The sequence below is a fragment of the Lasioglossum baleicum genome, unplaced genomic scaffold (assembly GCF_051020765.1).
Source record: "Lasioglossum baleicum unplaced genomic scaffold, iyLasBale1 scaffold0091, whole genome shotgun sequence".
NCBI classification, from domain to species: Eukaryota; Metazoa; Arthropoda; class Insecta; order Hymenoptera; family Halictidae; genus Lasioglossum; species Lasioglossum baleicum.
Window position 1 is genome coordinate 457,501 of NW_027469151.1, and position 6,721 is coordinate 464,221.

General features: G+C 52.4%; 1 non-coding gene across 1 annotated transcript; it reads left to right on the forward strand.

The window, feature by feature from the left end:
• The first annotated feature begins 1,341 nt into the window (after positions 1-1,341).
• LOC143219910 (5.8S ribosomal RNA) lies at positions 1,342-1,496 on the forward strand. The gene has a single exon (XR_013011508.1). It is a non-coding gene; the product is annotated as a 5.8S ribosomal RNA (ribosomal RNA).
• Positions 1,497-6,721: the final 5,225 nt, after the last annotated feature.

Sequence of the window (6,721 nt, forward strand, 5' to 3'; positions counted from 1 at the left end):
TGAACAGGGATGTAAGCGGTCGATGAGATTCGCTTCCTCGGTCTTCGCCTCTGTGTCGTAGGTATATGTCCGGAGTCGTCCGTTCGAAACGGTGTCTCGAAGAGGACAAACAAAATCTCAGGGTAACCCGTGGTAAACGCGCGGTTGCACGCGTTTGTGTTATCGTTCGCGAACTATCGTGAAGATAGACGAGACGCGAAGGACCGGCTCGTGATGCTCGCCTTTAAAGCAGTCGTGAGTCTGACACCCTACTCCGTGCGTGTGGCCCAATAGTGCGCACCGCGAGAGCGTGGGACGAATGACCGCTGCCAGAGCCGACTGTGAGTCCCGCTCTCTATTTGTATCGGGTTCGCGTATAACCAAGAGCACGAAACGTTGCTGCGCCGCACGCGGTGTTCGTTGACGACGGAACGTATATTTATTATAATATTATACATTCGCCAGAGCGGACCGGCTCGTGATGCTCGCTTTTGTAAAGCAGTCGTGAGTCTGACACCCTACTCCGTGCGTGTGGCCCAATAGTGCGCATCGCGAGAGCTTGGGACGAATGACCGCTGCCAGAGCCGGCTGTGAGTCCGCTAATCTGTCGAATAAAATAAAAATATGGTAATATCGTTCCGACGAAAAACGGTGTTCCGAGAGGACCGGCCGTGACGCTCGCTATAAAGCCAATGGCGCGATTATTCCCGACGACACCCTACTCTCTGTGTGGCCCAATAGTGCGCGCAGACGAGCTTGGGACGAGAACGGGGATCGCGCCTACGGCCAGAGCCGGCTCGCGAGTCCGCTTGTATCGGAATTTATCGTTACCTCGAGCACACACCAACATTTTATGGAAATGTGTTTTATACGGGAAGTGGACCGGCTCGTGAAGCTCGCTTTTAAAGCAGTCGTGAGTCTGACACCCTACTCCGTGCGTGTGGCCCAATAGTGCGCATCGCGAGAGCTTGGGACGAATGACCGCTGCCAGAGCCGGCTGTGAAGTCCTCCGTTCTCACATCAAATGAAATGGAAGTGAAGAGGAGAGGAATATTATTACATCTCTGGATCCAGTATCGGGTTGTCTACGATCCCCGTCGTTTTCAGAGAATATATTCATCTCCGCGTTTTCCACGTTAACGGTTTTTCAATGTACTGTTCGCCCGGCCGTCAGATACGTGTTGCGTATCTGACGGTTTTTTTTTCCGTTTCCACGGACGACGATAGTGTCGTCCTTAAAACGACGCCTGAACGAATCTCCTTCGCGCGCTGGTTGGAGCGTTCAGGTACAATGCGTTCTTACGAACCGCAGAACAAGAGACATATACATATATTGATTTGTAAATCAAAAATATATACGATTACCCTGAACGGTGGATCACTTGGCTCGTGGGTCGATGAAGAACGCAGCTAATTGCGCGTCAACGTGTGAACTGCAGGACACATGAACATCGACATTTCGAACGCACATTGCGGTCCACGGATACAATTCCTGGACCACGCCTGGCTGAGGGTCGTTTACGTAACCATAAACTGCTTGCGTTGCTCTTGTAAGTCCCCGCCGTCGCTTACCTCTCCAAATATATTTTTGGAGGGCGCCAAAGAGCGTTTCGGAGTCGGGTTGCAAAGATGCTACGTACGAGCGAATGATGGGCGTTTCGTCGGCGTTTGTCGCGGTTCTGTGAAAATTGCCAATTTTTGCATTGCGTCTTATAAACACATACAAATATATATATATATCTAGTTTCCACGAGAGGCGAAGTAGGGATTGGTATTTCTTACGTTCGGACTTGCGTGAGTGTTTTTACGGTGTCGTGAGTCGTATTGAAAATACGACCGCCCGTAAGGCACCGCTTCGACGAGGATCTCCAAATCTCTCACCTTCTCTGCGAAACGATTCGCCTTGCGGAAAGAAGCGTTTCCACTCATGAACATTTAACGCGCTCCCGACGTCGCCTGAAATGATGCGTATATACGAAAGAGGTATATTTACAAGAGTCTCGCGAGACTACAGAGATGGACACACAAATTATAAAAGAAAGAAAGAATACTGTGTGGCACACAGAGTGTGTGTGGTGTGGCAATGTTAAGCCCCAGGGAGAGAATATGCCTGTGCGTGGATGAGTTTCTTAACTCTACGTTATAATTGCCATACGGCGGAGGGTCGTCGTTGCCGGCGATTTCGACAAACACACATTCCTTTTCGAGTCTTCGAGGGAAGAGACGAAAGAGATCTCTCGTTCTATCGCGAACGCTTTGATGATCGATGGACAGCGGAGCAAAGCGCAGCAATGTGCGGGATGGAGCACGTCGTACTTGATCGGGTCGGAATTATTCCCCGTCGTCGACGTGTCCTCGCTAATCTGTGCGATTGCCATTCCATCGCCACGTTCGCGTTGAATCGTATTGATGACGGCCTATGTGCGTCTTGAGATCTTACTCTCTTTCTCTCGTGTCTCTAATTTGGTTTTGTGTTTGATCGATGATAAATCGTTTCGTGCGCAACGTTTCTGTACCCCCGTGGTTTTTGGTTCAATTATACAAGAAGTAGAGAGAAAAAGAAATCCCACCGGGTTATATGTATTATTATTTTTTTTTTTATAATAATATGTATACTCCTCTATTGGCGAGGCTTATTTCGAACTTGATTGTCACACGACGCAAAAGACACACTTGTGTGTTCACGCACGGAACAGCACCGCGGAGAGAGAAAAGGTATATCCAATGATGAAAACCTTTATGTCGGTCGCCCCATGTCTTTTCTTTTCTTCATTGTCGATTCGTGCGGAACCGCGCGATCTGTCGGTCGTCCAGTCCCCGAAAGTTCTTTTCGACGGACGTTAAAGTTAACCGGCCAGATCGTCTAGCGAGAGTTTCCGATCGACGAGAGATGAAGAAAGAATTATATTGACACTTTGGTGTGGCGCATAAGGCATATATCGGTTTTTTGTTTACCTTTTTCTCTCTTCTGTCGTGTAGTGTTGTTTCGTTTTCTTTTTTTTTCTTTTTTTTTGTGCTTTGTACGTTTTCGCGAGTACTACTTTTACGCTCTTTCGGCCGAAACACACAAAATTTTGTATCACGTACGACGACCTCAGAGTAGGCGAGATTACCCGCTGAATTTAAGCATATTACTAAGCGGAGGAAAAGAAACTAACAAGGATTTCCTTAGTAGCGGCGAGCGAACAGGAATTAGCCCAGCACTGAATCCCGCGGTTCTGCCGTTGGGAAATGTAGTGTTCAGGAGGGTCAATTTATCCCGAGACGTCGAACCGCGTCCAAGTCCATCTTGAATGGGGCCATTTACCCGTAGAGGGTGCCAGGCCCGTAGCGACTGGTACGCGTTTCGGGAGGACCTCTCCTTAGAGTCGGGTTGCTTGAGAGTGCAGCCCTAAGTGGGTGGTAAACTCCATCTAAGGCTAAATATGACCACGAGACCGATAGCGAACAAGTACCGTGAGGGAAAGTTGAAAAGAACTTTGAAGAGAGAGTTCAAGAGTACGTGAAACCGTTCAGGGGTAAACCTGAGAAACCCAAAAGATCGAATGGGGAGATTCATCGTCGACGAGGCTGGCTTCCGTTGGTGCGCAGATAGCCCGTAATGGGCCACTTCGGTGGTTCCAGTGCGAGGGTACACCATCTTCGGCAAATGTTCCGGTCGCGTAGTCGTGCACTTCTCCCTTAGTAGAACGTCGCGACCCGTTGCGTGTCGGTCTACGGCTCGAGTTGTTGCCTGTCGTGTCGCCTTCGTGCGCACACGGCAGACGCTCGATCGCCTGGCCGGCTGCGTGACGGTACTCTGACGGTATCGGGCCGCAACCAATCCATTTTCGAATGTGTGTGCGTCAGGCCCGCCGCAAGCTCGGTTAGTTTGTCACCCGGATGGTACGGACCTAGCGCCGGCTCCGGGCCTAACCAGCTGTTAGCAGGCGGTGTCCTCGGACTGGCCAAGCTTTGAATTACCGGTCAGCGACGCTACTGCTTTGGGTACTCTCAGGACCCGTCTTGAAACACGGACCAAGGAGTCTAACATGTGCGCGAGTCATTGGGACATGTAAACCTAAAGGCGCAATGAAAGTGAAGATCGTACCTTAGCGTCGATCAAGGGAGGATGGGCCGCGTCACGATGCGGCCTCGCACTCCCGGGGCGTCTCGTTCTCATTGCGAGAAGAGGCGCACCCAGAGCGTACACGTTGGGACCCGAAAGATGGTGAACTATGCCTGGTCAGGACGAAGTCAGGGGAAACCCTGATGGAGGTCCGTAGCGATTCTGACGTGCAAATCGATCGTCGGAACTGGGTATAGGGGCGAAAGACTAATCGAACCATCTAGTAGCTGGTTCCCTCCGAAGTTTCCCTCAGGATAGCTGGCACTCGCTCGTTCTCTTTTGATGAACGTGTGCGAGTCTCATCTGGTAAAGCGAATGATTAGAGGCCTTGGGGCCGAAACGACCTCAACCTATTCTCAAACTTTAAATGGGTGAGATCTCTGGCTTGCTTGGATCAATGAAGCCACGAGATTATATTGGATCAGAGTGCCAAGTGGGCCAATTTTGGTAAGCAGAACTGGCGCTGTGGGATGAACCAAACGCAGAGTTAAGGCGCCTAAGTCGACGCTTATGGGATACCATGAAAGGCGTTGGTTGCTTAAGACAGCAGGACGGTGGCCATGGAAGTCGGAATCCGCTAAGGAGTGTGTAACAACTCACCTGCCGAAGCAACTAGCCCTGAAAATGGATGGCGCTGAAGCGTCGCGCCTATACTCCGCCGTCAGCGGCAAGTGAGGTTGACGTTAGCTTTTTTTAAAGGCGCGTCTTCCATGAAGCTCTGACGAGTAGGAGGGTCGCGGCGGTGTGCGCAGAAGGGTCTGGGCGTGAGCCTGCCTGGAGCCGCCGTCGGTGCAGATCTTGGTGGTAGTAGCAAATACTCCAGCGAGGCCCTGGAGGACTGACGTGGAGAAGGGTTTCGTGTGAACAGCCGTTGCACACGAGTCAGTCGATCCTAAGCCCTAAGAGAAATCCTATGTAGATGAGGTGTCCTAAGAGAGAGCAAAATATCATTTAATGATAAACAAAAACACACACCCATCGGGCGAAAGGGAATCCGGTTTCTATTCCGGAACCCGGCAGCGGAACCGCTTACCAATCGGGCCCTCGTAAGAGTGTTCGTCGGGGTAACCCAAAATGACCTGGAGACGCCGTCGGGAGATCCGGGGAGAGTTTTCTTTTCTGTATAAGCGTTCGAGTTCCCTGGAAACCTCTAGCAGGGAGATAGGGTTTGGAACGCGAAGAGCACCGCAGTTGCGGCGGTGTCCGGATCTTCCCCTCGGACCTTGAAAATCCAGGAGAGGGCCACGTGGAGGTGTCGCGCCGGTTCGTACCCATATCCGCAGCAGGTCTCCAAGGTAAAGAGCCTCTAGTCGATAGATTAATGTAGGTAAGGGAAGTCGGCAAATTGGATCCGTAACTTCGGAATAAGGATTGGCTCTGAGGAGCGGGGCGTGTCGGGCTTGGTCGGGAAGCGGGTCTGGCTGACGTGCCGGGCCTGGGCGAGGTGAACACATTGATGGGAATCCGAGCTCGGTCCCGTGCCTTGGCCTCCCGCGGATCTTCCTTGCTGCGAGGCTTTCGTCTAGAACGATCGTCCTCTTCGGCCGCCATTCAACGCTCAGCTCAGAACTGGCACGGACTAGGGGAATCCGACTGTCTAATTAAAACAAAGCATTGCGATGGCCCCCACGGGTGTTGACGCAATGTGATTTCTGCCCAGTGCTCTGAATGTCAACGTGAAGAAATTCAAAAAAGCGCGGGTAAACGGCGGGAGTAACTATGACTCTCTTGATGGGAGTCATAGTTTAGCAAGCAGCCTCCTTCACGAGGGTCCCGCTGTCTAGTACCCCCTTAGGGGGGGAAGCTAAGAGCTGCCTCTGCGATCTTCGGGCCTGTTCGGGTTGCCAGCCCGTTCAGGCCGTCATATGTGTTGGTCAGGATAGAAACAATATACAGAGAGAAATCCGTCGGCGAGGGCTTAGGCCTTCTCGGATCGCCGGCCCAGCGCATCCCTCGTCGTCGTCCCCCAATATACCCGCTCCCTCCAATGTCGTCCCCCCCACACCGGCTCAACACCCGCCGGTTGTGACTCCCCAAACCCTGTTCCCATGCCCCAATTGCACCGACGTGTTCGACTCCAAGATTGGTCTTGGAGTCCATAGAAGTCACCGGCACAAGGTCGAAGCCAACGAGGAAGTCAGTGTGGAACGGAAGAAGAAGCGGTGGTCCGAGGAAGAAAAACGGTTGATGGCCCGGCAGGAGGCTTTGGCCGTAACGGCAGGCTGCAGGTTCGTTAACAGCGAGCTTGTAGCCAAAGTGCCGGGTCGCAGCTTAGAAGCCATAAAAGGCATCAGGCGCGACCCTAGATACAAGGCACTTGTCGCTGCGGCCCTGGAGGAGCTCCAGAACAGTACAACCGCTGGAGCCTCCTCCGTAGACGAGCCACCGTCTAGCCCCCCGGTGCTGTCCCCTCCACGGACTACTCCTCCCCACATCGAGACCCCCGAGAGGCCCGCCTCGGATGAACACGATGCATATCGCACATCCATCGAGCTGCTAATCCCCGAGGTGGAGCGGTGTCAGGGCTGGCATGCTAACACCCTTGCCAGCCTTGCCAACCAGTTCCTTGAGGGTCTCGATCCGCAACATCTCATCGCGGAGTGGGTAGAAGCTGTCTTCCCGCCCGCACAGACC